This window comes from Salvelinus alpinus, chromosome 7, assembly GCF_045679555.1.
Source record: "Salvelinus alpinus chromosome 7, SLU_Salpinus.1, whole genome shotgun sequence".
NCBI classification, from domain to species: Eukaryota; Metazoa; Chordata; class Actinopteri; order Salmoniformes; family Salmonidae; genus Salvelinus; species Salvelinus alpinus.
The window spans coordinates 59,869,718-59,885,418 of record NC_092092.1 but is presented as its reverse complement, the minus strand read 5'-3'; the positions used below and the strand labels follow the sequence as shown (position 1 = coordinate 59,885,418).

General features: G+C 42.4%; 1 pseudogene; it reads right to left on the bottom strand.

Annotated features, from left to right (window-relative positions):
* Positions 1-3,650: 3,650 nt before the first annotated feature.
* LOC139581898 (protocadherin alpha-C2-like) lies at positions 3,651-15,302 on the bottom strand (annotated as a pseudogene).
* Positions 15,303-15,701: the final 399 nt, after the last annotated feature.

Sequence of the window (15,701 nt, the reverse complement as noted above, 5' to 3'; positions counted from 1 at the left end):
ACTGAACTACGGTGTGAGGAGGAGAGGCTCTCTGTCTTGAATCATAGATAATCAGTATTAACTGAACTACGGTGTGAGGAGGAGAGGCTCTCTGTCCTGAATCATAGATAATCAGTACTAACTGAACTACGGTGTGAGGAGGAGAGGCTCTCTGTACTGAATCATAGATAATCAGTACTAACTGAACTACGGTGTGAGGAGGAGAGGCTCTCTGTCCTGAATCATAGATAATCAGTATTAACTGAACTACGGTGTGAGGAGGAGAGGCTCTCTGTCCCGAATCATAGATAATCAGTACTAACTGAACTACTGTGTGAGGAGGAGAGGCTCTCTGTCCTGAATCATAGTGCTGAATCACTAGATGTCCTACTCACAGCAGTCTGTTATGTAGACTCTGTCTTGTTGCTCTTGGCCATCTCTCTTTGCCCAACTACTTTAGTTACAGCAGTACCATTCAGTTCACTCTATTTGTATGGGCTGAACTAGACATTAACATAACCCCATACACACCAGTGGAGGCTGCTGAGGGGAGGACGGCTCATAATAATGTCTGAAATGGAGCAAATGGAATGGCATCAAACACATGGAAAACATGTTTGATGTACAGTATGTCATTTTGATATTTCGTTTTTTTATTCTTAATAAATTGGCAAAAATGTCTAAAAACCTGATTTTGCTTTGTCATTATGGGGTATTGTGTGTAGATTGATGAAGGGGGGAAATATTGCTCTTTAGAATAAGGCTGTAACATAACAAAATGTGGAAAAGGTCAAGGGGTCTGAATATTTTCCCAACGTACTATATTTGATACCATTCAACTGTTTCCGCTCCAGCCATTACCACGAGCCCCTCCTTCCCAATGATGGTGCCACCGACCTCCAGTGATAAACACAGACTCAAGCATCAAGACCCCTCTGGCCATCAGAGAGGGGTCAAGGAAATGGTCACATATGTCATGAGCCATGGCCTGTCTCTCACTGTAAATCTACACTGTCATGTTGTGAATAGCAAAATAAAACCACATTTACGTGAGCATGTATGTAAATCAAATCTGACGTGCCCTTTCACCAGTAGCTAGCCAGCTCCATCATATTTAAAGTGAAAATGTATCTGCCTCTTCCTCACGACTAGGCCTACAGAACATTTTAGGCCACAAAGTGAAAAAGCAAATATCCGCTAGCTAACGCCACTCGTTTTGCCATCAGAATAAATAGACCTGGTCTAATCAAACCATTGCACATTGTTGATGAATCGTTACTAGAGAAATGAGACCAAGTTAAGACGCAGGACAGGGTGGATCGGTATATAGTAAGACAGTTTAATTGGATGTAAAGATATCTGACAAAACGTGCACGGACTCATTCATTTAGCTCAGAAGGAACTAGCCGAAAAAGAGTGCCTAAACAGAGCGTGCATTAGGTTTTATACACAATATGATGTCGGTTAATTCTGGTAGTTCTGCTCTTCTGACTGGTCGGTGAAGAGTTGGAGGCGGGCCTGCTCTAGCCAGAACAGGAGCCCCATTGGTGCACAGCAGAGTCCTCTGCTCTTGGCACCCGACCAGTAGGAGAGGGGGGTGAGGTGTGTGTGTTCATGTGATGAAATGTATGTGTGTCAAAGAACAGTGAAATAAGGGGAACTGGGGTTAAAGGTCTCCTGAATAGAGTGAGTGTGTGCAATGACTTGAGTCAATCAGATGAGTTTAGTATTCTATGTTTGTTTGTGCGATTAGAATCTGCTGAGACTAGAATGCTCTTTGTGTTATTGGGGAACTGTGTTTTGAGCAACAGCAGTTTCATGTCTAGTCATGGGGTGTGTTATGCAAGTGTTAATCATATGGTTGCAGGCAGGCTCTTAAGCAGCCCATGGGCACTAAAGTCACCAAATGATGCTCAATATATGTGCTTGATATATGAGCTATGCATATGAATATATGCATATATGACAACATATCACGATAACTGTATTGTTGACATATTCTCTGCGCTGAATTTACGTAATTTACGATTCGAAACAATATCGCATTTGTCACTGTTGGCCTAATTGAACGACGTTCTTGTTTACCTTTGTAGTAAAATCCTGTTGTTTTCCTCATTTGCCCGAACTCACAGTTCAATTAAGTTAATATTCTGCAGATATAGTTTAGTTTTCCACTTATTGCGTTCATAAACACTCATTAGAATTACGGAAGTCAAGGAACAATTGAGGTCTGGACATGTTGGGGAGTAGGCCCACCTCTTTACATACCAATTGTATTATTTTAAAAATCCTTTGTGATCAATATGATTTCTCTGTATGTATTTCTTACTTTTTTTGGGGGGGGGCAGGGCAGCCTATGGGTACATGTGGTATAAACTAAGTGTGAAACATGAATATTATAGCTGTACACCCCCCAAACAAAAAAATAGTTGAAGCAAAAAATGAACCATAATGGATTTCTGCCAGTGACTTAAAGAGAAATTCTACCCAATAACTATCTTTTGGTATTTGTTTCATTAGTCCATTGTTGATAAGGTCCCAAAATGTTTTGCTTGTCAGCAATCAAGTTTTCAACATATGTAACTATTAAAATACAGAAATCATCTTTGTATGATGCATTTTGCATAACAGGATGCAAAACGCAGCATCATAAGTCGCAAAATGCACCATACAGGGATGATTTCTGTAGTTTGGGAAACAAACTAAGTGCTGACAAGCAAAACATTTCCCTTTAAGTTATTGGCCTACCATAGAGAATGATAGAGGTCTCTAATGGCCAAATGGCTGTTTTAGCATGGGTAGCGCCATTGAGGGCTTCCACCATGCCAATTTAAAGTAGTTCAAGTGTCAACTGGGTGGGGATTCCTATGGGTTGTAACCTCAATGGCGCTGCCCATGCTGTCACAGACGCCATAATGGCACAAATGTAAAGATGAGTCCTCTATCTAACTCTATGAGGCCTACCTCTGAGTCTTTTGTCACTTTACCCACCTTCAATATCCACCTATCATGTTTCATCAATCAGTAAAGTATTAACCAATGAGATTCAATAATTTTATAATGACTTTCTTCCTATCACTGTCCTGTTGTTGCTTCTGTTTTATAGATCACCACCTACACCCCAGCACCACCAGGTTAGGCCAGGGTTTCCCAAACTTGGTCCTGGGGCCCCGCTGGGTGCACGTTTTGGTTTTTGCCCTAGCACTACACAGCTGATTCAAATAATCAACTCATCATCAAGCTTTGATTATTCAAATCAGTTGTGTAGTGCTAGGGCAAAAACCTAAATGTGCACCCAGGGGGGCCCCAGGACCAAGTTTGGGAAACCCTGCGTCAGGCTATTGATTTGTTTATTAAACATTTCAAATAATCAGTTCAACCGTGAAGCTTTTGTCTGGTAGAACTGCTAATGTGCAGTTACTTCAAAAGTTGAATTGAGGAGGCTTCAGTAGCTAGCATGTCAACCAATGAGCTGCTGTGGAACTGCTCAGCTGACCCTAGCAAAAGCTGCCCCTACACCACAGATCTAGGATCAGATACCTACCAAACTTGACCTTAACCATATCTGAAAAATATCTGACCTCGTATCAGCGGTTAGGGGCATCTTTTGTGTCCTACGGATGAGTGGGCCCACCTTGGAGAGCTAAAAGAACCAGAGAGCAAAGAGGTAATTCATCATTAATGTAATAGTTTTATAGATCAGATCAACATGGCATGCAGTACAATACATAAAGACTGACTACATATTGCACCATCAACAGATACTATAGGCTACACAAAGCACGTATATACTTGCCTTGATCAGAACTAAAAGCAGGAATAGTAGTTATTGTAGTAATATTTTAAATACATATTGGAGTTTCATTTTGTTTAGCAGTCACATTTTGTACATAGTTTTAAAAATAAAGAAATGTAAACTTTAAAAACAGATTAATTTGGCCAGTGTATTGTTTTCTTTGTTTACTTCAATACTAAAGCATTGGCATCAAATACATCCAGCATTACACATAAAATAACAGTCATTCATTTAAGTGATTAAAATGAACTTATTCACTGATAAAGGTTTAAAGTGAACGTATAAGGCAGTGAAACAATATAAAAAATGCACATATTATATTTGGATGAAACTGTATTTGCCATAGGGCCTAATTCAAAATGATTCAAAATTACCAGATACTTCTAATACTTCCCCTCACTGGCAAAGCCCAGACAACCCCCAACCTCACATAGGGGTAGAACATGGATGTTTTTAGGAGGGAACTATGTGCAGTTTGCTCTGCTCTGGAGTGGAGGAGGAGGGTGAGAGCATAGGACGATGACCTCTGACCCCTCCTCCAGACCAGCAGTCTTTGTCATTGCACCTTCATCAGAGAGGTGTCATAATTGTGACTTCATCATAGTGGCTAACAGTATTCTTTGTAATGACACTGTTGTTATGAAAAGTGAAAAATAAAAAACTGAATAAACAGTGACGGTAGAGTGAGACCTTGGTAGACACTGTGAGTCACTTAAAATATCCCGGACCACATCTAACACATTTCCTAACAAAGCAGATGCACATGAAGGAAAGGGCCGATATACGTACATATACACTATTGATAAAGAAGGGCTCACTCTTTGTTGTTTGATGAATGGATTGGTGAAAGTATTCTAAATTCCTTTTTAGGATATATTGGTTTGTTTGATTCTACATTTCCACACGTGTGCTCTGACCGAACAAGAACAAATACTTAAGTAAAAACCTAACATCCAAGGTCTTTCCTTTTGGAAAGGGGGTACAGTCTTTGACGGCAATTCCACATTCCTATGTCTGTCTCTGTATATTCATAGTGGCTGTTTTAACTCCTGCTGCATGTCCTGTAGTACCCTCCTGCATTCTGTCTCTCTAGTGTATGTTCTCTTCACTGTGGTTAGTTGAAACGTGAGGGGCCCTCAGTGATGGGCCATAGCCATGCAGAACCATGCGTGTTGAATGGATGTTGAAAGACGTTGAAGTTGATTGGGGCTAGTGTGTGCTATTAGAGAGATTGGGTCATGGCTGGGGGATAGGGGGGCAGGGGACCATCAGAGTGTCCTTTAGGTCCTTGGGATGACAGTCATTGTTTGGCCAAGGGGGTGTAGGTGAAGTGTCACTGGAGGCCTGGTCGCTTAGGGGAGGGGGCTGAGTAGGGTAAGGACGGGGGTTCCTTTCATCAGTGGACGCGGGGTTCCTTCTGATGTAACTCTGGTGGACCAATGGGGATGGGGCCTTATGAGGAACTGCTGCCGCTGCCAGTGGTGGTGGACCCCTGAGAATGAGAGAAGAGGATTAGACAAAGGTGGGAGGGATCTGGGACACTCACAGCCTTGTGATTGGCCAGACTATGACACGTCTCATGCAGCCGAGGTCTGTCAGTCTGACAAGGCATCAGGCAGAACGACAGAGTGGAGGATTCTGGTGGTGGTGGGGCTATCGATGTACACCATGCTCCAAGATTACGTGAGGGAGAGAGTAGTTGCTAAGTAACTGGGTGATAAGTTTCATTTTCTGTCCCTCTGCACAAAGAATTAGGTCAGGCATCACATCCCAGTGAAGACGAATTCACAAGGATCATTGTGTTGTGAACTCATCAACAGTCAGTCAAACAATCAAACAGTCAATCATTCACACCACAAACAGTACAGTCCAATCCACCAAACAAACAGTCTAAGATACAGTAGAACATGTCCCTGATCTGCATTAGTGATGGGAGTGAAGGGGATGAGCATGTATTAATATTACATGCAGAGGACCGTATAGTTCTGTTTAGGGTTGCAGACATCCAGGAACTTTCCCAAAATCCCCTGTCTTTCCAGAATACCAGGTTGGAAGATTACCTGAATCAGGAGGGGGAAAGCAGGAAGTCCATAATCTTCCAAGCAGGATTACTGGAAAACCTAGGGATTTGGGGGAAGTTCTGCTACATGCTAACATGTATGTCAGCCTGGGTTGTAATATGTCTGTGGTGGTTGCAGGGAGGGCCGGGGTAGGATGCTGTGAGATGTGTCAGTCAGGGATCAGTTGTGGTGTGCAAGAGGGGGCCGGACAATTGTCCGATTTCCTTTTCTTTTTTTTTGTCTGTCATTCTGCGGCCCCCGGGGGCCAGATGCAGGGTTGAGTGCTCAGTAACTGGCTGCAATCAGGAGTTACACACAGGTGTGTGCCCTAAACAAAAAAGGAATCGCAGGAGAGAGGGCATACCGTCATCCATCCCCCTCTTTAATCTGGATTACAACTAAATCCAGAGTTTCTGCCAAATAGATCACAGATGATTATTATTATCAGCAGCGTTATGATTATTAATGTCTCTGTCTGATGTCCTCTGAGGCCAATCAATTCCATTAGTTTGTTTCCCTGATAGGAAACCGTCCAGAGGTCACTGTTCCGCCAGAGAAGAAAGACCAAATGTACTTTAGAGTTAGGAAACTAGGGCAGCAGAACCTACATATCAGCATCGTAATAGTAGCATTGCTAGAGGATATTATTATGTAGTCAGAGCTGAGACGGGCCCAATAGGAGGAGGATATTATTATGTAGTCAGAGCTGAGACAGGCCCAATAGGAGGAGGATATTATTATGTAGTCAGAGCTGAGACGGGCCCAATAGGAGGAGGATATTATTATGTAGTCAGAGCTGAGACGGGCCCAATAGGAGGAGGATATTATTATGTAGTCAGAGCTGAGACGGGCCCAATAGGAGGAGGATATTATTATGTAGTCAGAGCTGAGACGGGCCCAATAGGAGGAGGATATTATTATGTAGTCAGAGCTGAGACGGGCCCAATAGGAGGAGGATATTATTATGTAGTCAGAGCTGAGACGGGCCCAATAGGAGGAGGATATTATTATGTAGTCAGAGCTGAGACGGGCCCAATAGGAGGAGGATATTATTATGTAGTCAGAGCTGAGACGGGCCCAATAGGAGGAGGATATTATTATGTAGTCAGAGCTGAGACAGGCCCAATAGGAGGAGGATATTATTATGTAGTCAGAGCTGAGACGGGCCCAATAGGAGGAGGATATTATTATGTAGTCAGAGCTGAGACGGGCCCAATAGGAGGAGGATATTATTATGTAGTCAGAGCTGAGACAGGCCCAATAGGAGGAGGATATTATTATGTAGTCAGAGCTGATACGGGCCCAATAGGAGGAGGATATTATTATGTAGTCAGAGCTGAGACAGGCCCAATAGGAGGAGGATACTATTATGTAGTCAGAGCTGAGACGGGCCCAATAGGAGGAGGATATTATTATGTAGTCAGAGCTGAGACAGGCCCAATAGGAGGAGCCTTGAGGATAAGAGTCTAACATGGGCAGCATTGGCTAGTTTGGGGATGAGGATCTGTTAAAAAGGGGCAAAAGGTCGATGCAGGACAGACCCAATCTGGTGCTTTTCATGGATGAAGCCATGAGGAACGGGGCAGGGGTATCACCAGAGTGACATTTGTGATCAAAACCACCGCTCCTCTTAACTAGAGGGGAAAAACACAGGACGAGAAGAACTCCACTGAAACAAAAACAGACACGAAAAAGAAAACACATCATTTCTGTAAGGCCATTTTAAAAGGGGTTCCCGGGGCGGTTGAGTGAGACTCCTGCATACCTCCAGCTGCACAGTGGACTTCCCTCATTTAGGGTACTTAAGAACAGGGAGAAAAGAAAGAAGCATTTCAATGGTCAAGACATTGCAGAACACAAGGAATCTTTCTGTATGCATGGTTATGGCCTATGGCTATACTCTCATTTTGTCATATTAATCACTCCATTTCTACTGAAGGGATTATCTGATCAATCTTGGGAAAAGTCTGAAAGTTAATACTTCAAAAATATATAGCCTACAGCCCAAAACAGACAAAACAGGATAGAAGGAAAAATGTCATGGCAACCTGAAAAGGGTAACATGAGTTGGTTAGGAAAACAACCGTTTCAGCAATCCACACACACACACACAGTCACCCTCACACACAAGCGCACACACATAATTTATTCTACAAATACTTACCTTTTTACAAGAACCAGCCTTGATCAAGTAAAACATTTGTTATACATTGGAACGAGTGCGGAAATGTATAATAACACGAGGACAGATATTGCAGAACATGTAGATAGACTATGGATAGGCTATGGCTGGATGTTGAGGAATGACAGTGCACATTATTAGGTATAGAGAGAGTGGTGCACAGCAAAACAAGTTCACTACAACCCTGACCCCTCTCTTGCTGCAGACCTCCTGCTCTCTCTTCCCTACTGAGTGACGTAAGAGGAGGAGAGACAACCTCTGCAGCATGGAGGCGGGAGTGGCCTCATTGAGGCGTTCAGCTTGACGGCTCACTGAGAGAGAGAGGGGGGGGTTTATTCGGATGCATTTTAAATCAGGGGATGGAGATATTTGATGAAATGAAAGTCAATAAACAAATACCGAATTAGAATAGATCATGCGATGTCAATAATGAGAGGAAGCCATTTGGTCCATCTAGACTCATAAAGGACAGGAAGTCTAATGTGAAACCGTAACCTTGTTTGTTTTGAAAGCTCAAGGGGTTTCTGTCTCATTTTCTTGTAGGCTGTACCATATATAGACAACATTGCTGCTGGCGCTGTGTAATCTCCATCACTGTGTGTTAGCTCTACAAGGATGCAGTATGCAGGCACAGTCAGTGCAGTGAAATATAAGCCACACGCCATTCAACCTGTCAGACCAAATTAGAGAGGCCTTTTTCCCAGCAGGTGCTGCAGCTGTTTGTTGAGGTGCTAGAGGGAGAAAATATACATTCATAACAGATGAATGAATTTCAGAGATAAAGGAACTAGGCCTGATTACCTGGCAATGCCAGAAGGGGACCTGTATTTAGACTGGTAATGTGGTGGAAGGTGGAAATGTTACACCTGCCCTCTCAACACCTGACACTTTGTATACGGTATATCTGGGTAAACAGTATGCGACAAGTTTGTGTGAATAGGTTATGTGATGCCAAAAACATTATCAAATTTGATCTTACACATTTTAAGTTTCAGTAATTTTCCAAGTTGCAGTTATTGAACAGTATTTTATAAAATCATCATTGCTTCTTCTCAGAAATAAACAGAACTTATATTTGTGTTATTCACGATGCCATCTTGGATTTACTTTTTGTTCTTACACAGTAGTGTGGTTCTAATCAACATTTGGTGTTGCTCTCTCATTACTGTAACTTCCCAACAACTTCACTGGGTTAACGTCACTTTGCTTGTTGTGGAACTGGAGGCGTATGCGTTGCCAATACAGTCATGTCCATAATTAACAACACCCTTGATAAAAATGACCCCAAAAAAATGTATAAAATAAATAATAGAAATATTGAGATATATTGTACGCCCCAAAAATGTAGATATTGTTGTAACCCAATGATAAAATGTATAGAATTGCAGGAAATAAGCTTTAAAGCTACTAAATTATTTTTTAGCAACAAGAGGGGTGTGAACAGTTTGTGTCATGAACTGTGCTTGTGCCCGTAGAAATAGACTTGGCGCGCGTTGGGGGATGCAGGATATTCCCCAATGTTGGGGCCCCGAGTAAAAGAGTTTGGGAACCCCTGTTTTAGGGCACACACTCTTAGAAGAAAATGTGACGGAAACTTCCGTTCATATGGTTCCCAGCAGCTGACCGGACGTTCTGAGACCTCAAGCAGCGATTCACTACAGCTTCCATCTTAATCCATCCGGACCCGTCCCGTCAGTTCGTGGTGGAGGTCTGGTCCGCAAGGCGCAGTGTTCCCAGCCAACTGGATGTTTGTTTCCACACTCACCTGTCATCCTGGCTCCCATCGGACCTTAGCTTTGGTCCAACAACGTTTTTGGTGGCAGCCATGGTTCCTGACATCTCTTCGTTGCCGCCTGCACTGTGTGTGCAGAACAAGACCCCGGCTGGCCTCCTTCAACCACTCCCTGTCCCTCACGGCCACTGGTCCCATATATCCTTGGACTTCATCACGGGTCTCCCTCCGTCAGATGGCAACACCACCATCCAAACGGTGGTGGATAGGTTTTCCAAAGCCAGCCTAAGTTGCCCTCAGCTAAGGAGACGGCCCAGCTCATGGTGCAGCACTTCTTACGGATCCATGGACTTCCGGTCAACATTGTCTCCAATCACTGTCCTCAGTTCTCATCCCGGTTCTGGAAGGCGTTCTGCACCCTCATTGGGTAGTCGGCCAGCCTGTCCTCTGGTTTTCATCCAACCCCATTCTAACGGCCAGTCGGAAGCGAGACAATCAGGACCTGGATTCGACTCTTTGTTGCCTCGTCTCCACCAATCCCACCACCTGGAGCCAGCAATTGGTGTAGGTGGATTATGCCCGCAACACCCTTCCCTGTTCTGCTACGGGTCTCTGGCTTTCCATGGCTTTCCACTCGGGATCTGCCCTTCCTGGTGGAGTTCCGCAAACTTTCCCCCCATTTTATCGACCTTTTCCCCATCTGTAAGGTCTTTCTGTTGCCCCACACCCTCCGTATACATCCCACTTTCCATGTATCTAGAATGAAACCCTTGGCTCACAGCACTTTGTCTCTTGTTTCCAACCAAGCTCTCGTTGAAATTACAGCGAGATATTGATGAGTTTTCGGCTTCCACTAAATGTCAACAGTCAATAGAACTTTGTCTGATGACTCTAATGTGAAGGGGGGCCGAAGGAGACAGGAATTAGTCACCACTGCCACGAGCTGACCATGCTTTGACCACGCGCGTTCACGTGATAGGCATCTCCGTTCCATCGCTCAACTGAAGTCAATCTAATTCTCCGGTTGGAACGTTATTCAAGATGTATATTAACAACATTCTAAAGATTGATTCAGTACATCGTTTGACATGTTTCTACTGACTGTTATGGAACTTTTTGACATTTTGTCACGTTATAGTGGACGTGCTTTGTGACTTTGGAATTGTTTACCAAACGCGCTAACCAAAGTAGCTAATTGTACATAAATAACGGACATTATCGAACAAATCAAGCATTTATGGTGGACCTGGGATTCCTAGGACTGCATTCTGATGAAGTTCATCAAAGGTAAGGAAACATGTATCATGTATTTTCTTGTTTCTGTTGACCCCAACATGGCGGCTAATTTGGCTATTGTTCTGAGCTCTGTCTCAGATTATTGCATGATTTGCGTTTTCCGTAAAGTTTTTTTGAAATCTGACACAGAGGTTGCATTAAGCAGAGGTATATCTATAATTCCATGTGTATAACTTGTATTATCATCTACATTTATGATGAGTATTTCTGTTGAAACGATGTGGCTATGCAAAATAACTTGATGTTTTTGGAACTAGTGAATGTAACGCGCCAATGTAAACTCAGATTTTTTGTTATAAATATGAACTTTATCAAACAAAACATGCATGTATTGTGTAACATGAAGTCCTATGAGTGTCATCTGATGAAGATAATCAAAGGTTGGTGATTAATTTTATCTCTATTTCTGCTTTTTCTGACTGCTATCTTTCGCTGGAAAAATGGCTGTGCTTATTGTGGTTTGGTGGTGACCTAACATAATCGTTTGTAGTGCTTTCGCTATAAAAGATTTTTGAAATCGGACACTTTGGTGGGATTAACAACAAGATTACCTTTAAATTGATAAAAGACACATGTATGTTTGAGGAATTTTAATTATGAGATTTCTGTTGTTTGAATTTGGCGCCCTGCACTTTCACTGGATGTTGTCATATCGATGCCGGTAGCGGGATTGCAGCCATAAGACGTTATTAACCTACCGATTGCCTGCTCCTTAAACTAATAAACTCTGAGACTCATACTTTCCACCTCCTGTGTCTACATCTGGGTCTTAGCCTGAGCCGTGATAATTATGGGGTATTGTGTGTAGGTTGATGAGGGAATTTAAAAAAATATATATATATAAGGCTGTAACGTAACAAAATGTGGAAAAAGTCAAGGGGTCTGAATACTTTCAGATGGCACTGGAGAACCTAAAAGGGTTATTTGGCATTCCCCATAGGAGAATCATTTGAAGAACTAGTTTTGGTTCCAGGTAAAACCATTTGGGTTCCAGGTAGAATCATTTTCGGTACCATGAAGAACCCTTTCCAAAGAGGGTTCTACATGGAACCCAAAAGGGTTCTACCTGGATCCAAAAAGGGTTCTCCTATGGGAACATCTGAAGAACCCTTTTGGAACCCTTTTTCTAAGATTGCAGTGACTCAGTCATACTGTTGCATTGTGCTTTGATGTGGAGGTCATTCAGAGGTGGAGGTCCTTCTTACCTGCAGAGTAGAGGCTGCTGAGTCGCTGGTCTCTGTCAGGCCCGTGCTCCTTGGTAAACTGGACACAATGTATCTGGAGCCCGCCTTTGGCACAGGCTGTCTGACTACCAGCTTTCCTTTCCTGGTCTCTGCTAGAAACAGACTGTACCAGTAGGCATCGTTGGAGACCAGGGTGGAATCTGCGATGGTCGAGTTCCTCTCTTGCTGATCACGCTGTTCCTACTGGGAGGAGCCGCTTTGCTGGGCATCGGTTTCTGACACTTCAGCACACAGGTGACCAATATGGTGATCAGTAACAGAAAGGACACCGAGCCCAAGCCGATCACCAAATACAGGTTTAAGTCTGAAAATATGTCATATTCTAGAGGCACTTCAGTCATGTCAGAGTAGGCTTTAACAGCAGTCTCCACTGTTGACAGCTTGATGGTAACTGTAGCTGAGAGAGCAGGTTCCCCGTTGTCCTTGGCGATGACAACCAGCCGTTGATGACGCGGATCTCTGTAACTGAACATTCTCATGGTCCGGATATCTCCATTGTATTGGTCCAGACTGAATACGGTGGCGTCAGTAACCTGTAGAAACTGGTATGTAATCCGAGAGTTCTGGACCGAGTCCGTGTCTATGGCTATCACCTTGGAGACCAGGGATCCTTTATCGGTGGATCTGGGAATCTTTTCCTCCACCAAGGAGCCGTGCACGCGCCACGGAGAGACTATGACCGGGGTGTTGTCGTTCTGATCAACAATAATGATGTGGACAGTCACATTACTGCTGAGAGGAGGAACACCAGAGTCTCTGGCCTCAATGTGGAAAAGGAACTCCTTCTCTATCTCATAGTCAAACGTCTTCAGTGCGTAAAGATTACCGTTCTCCGGATTGATGGAAAACAGCATGGAAATGGAGGTGTTCACTATCTCCTTTTCTATGATGAAATAAACTAGATACTGGTTTTCATGGAGGTCTGGATCAAACGCAGTGAGGGAACTTAGCAAGGCCCCAGGCGCGTTATTCTCCATAACGGGTAGAGTGTAGAACGACTGGGGGAACTGTGGAACGTTGTCGTTAACGTCTAGTAGTTCTAAAGTCATTGTTTCATTGTCAGATAGCGGAGGGGAACCCCTGTCTGTTACGGTAAAAGTTATGTCATATTCTGGGACCTTCTCACGGTCGAGAGGTTCTGATACTACTAACTCATAATAGTTATCGGAATTCTCTCTTAGTGCAAAAGGTAATTCATCCGCAATATGGATATCGACAATCCCATTTTCACCTGAATCTTTATCGCTGACACTGACAACTGCTATCACCGTGTCTACTGCTATATCCTCCTTTATAGGACTTTGATATGATTTGATTGATATTTCAGGATGATTGTCATTCATATCCGTCACTAGAATAGTTATTTTACACTGACCTGACAAAGAGTTGGTCCCCTTATCAGTTGCAATGACTTCCATGTCATAGATCCTGAAGTCTTCATAATTTATCATTTCTTTCACCGTTATTTCTCCGTTATTAGGGTTTAAACTGAACGTTTCTTGTGTTTTCTCTGATGTATACAAGCTATATGAATATACTATTTCCGAATTGATACCATCATCTAAGTCTGTTGCATTCAATTTAACTACAAGGCTTCCTATTGGAAAGTTTTCCATTATATTTATATTATATGAATCTTTGTCAAACTGAGGGGCATTATCATTTGTGTCCAGGACACGAACAATTATGTTGGCTGTACCAGAGCGCGCGGGGACTCCACCATCTACAGCGGTGAGTATTAGGTTATGAACGGCGTGCTCCTCTCGGTTTAAAGCCTTTTTCAGTATCAAATCGGCGAACTTCGATCCATCCCTCCCGGTCTGAATTTCAATATCAAAATGATCACTTTCACTGATATGGTAGGTTTTTACAGAATTCGTGCCCACATCGGGGTCAATTGCATTGCTTAGAGAAAAACGCTCTCCGGCTGGGGTCGATTCAGAAATATCTAGGTTTATGATATCTCTACGAAAACGTGGCGCGTTGTCATTTATATCAACGATTTCCAATTCTATGTTAAATATCCGAACTGGATTTTCAATAATTACCTCCATTTTTAGAAAACAAGTTGTAGCTGTTTTAGAACTACAGAGGTATTCCCTGTCCATATTTTCAACAATATACAGCTCCCCCGTCTCTTTGTTCACGTCAAGATATTTCTTACCGGCGATGACATCTAACCGCATCTTGCGTTTGCTCAAGGTTTTCATATCTAGTCCCAAATCAGCAGCTAAATTAGCAACAACGTACCTTCTGGTGAAAAAACATTGTGAAACATTATCGTTCCACTGTTACTTTAACTGTATCAGACATTTTCTAATATCACATTGCAAACATCCTACGTGAACCCCTTTAAATTAGATCAATGGATTTTTGCAGGTCCATTTTTGTTAGTCAACAAATCAAATGATTCTATCTGACGGGGTAGAGGACCACTGCTAGTGATTTTAATAAGTAGTATAGAATGACGTTATTTATGTAATTTCATCCAACGCAAGAGCAACCCAGATATTGGGTCCAAAGTGGAGAAGAACTCAAGAAAGCAGCATGCAATCAGTCCAAAAGTTATTTCTCTGATCTCAAACATTGCAGACCATGAATGGAGGGAGTCAAGAAACAGGCAGAAAACACTTGACCAAAATGTTAGAACTGAATGTTTTTACATTAGCATGTGGTAAGTTGCTTTTAAGTGAATGATTGACACAGTATATGTAAAGTTTGAGTTCCAGAAATGTTTTTGCACTAGGATCGATACACCTTGTCCTATACACATCTCCCATCCCCCCCATATAGTTGTGGGTTAGGACAACAGAATAATAACTTGACCTAAATATTATAACCAAAATGTTTAAATACTGATTGTTTTTGTAAAAAAAAGAAGCTTTAATTGAATTTCCTATGTTTGACACCATAACTATCAAGTGTATAGTTCCAGAAATGTTTGTACGCTGAGATTACCTGATACCCCTCTTCTTAACACATCCCTCCCTTTCTACCCCTTTACCTCTGCCATGCCACTGCACGCACAGGTTAAGGTTTGAACGTGTATTGAACAACTTAATATAATAATAAATCTTGTGAAAATATATACAGTTGAAGTTGGAAGTTTACATACACTTTGGTTGGAGTCATTAAAAGTCGTTTTTCAACCACTCCACAAATTTCTTGTTAACAAACTATAGTTTTGGTAAGTCAGTTAGGACATCTACTTTGTGCATGACACAAGTCATTTTTCCAACAATTGTTTACAGACAGATTATTTCACTTATAATTCACTGTATCACAATTCCAGTGGGTCAAAAGTTTACATACACTGAGTTGACTGTGCCTTTAAACAGCGTGGAAAATGTCAGAAAATTGTTATGGCTTTAGAAGCTTCTGATAGGCTAATTGACCTAATTTGAGTCAATTG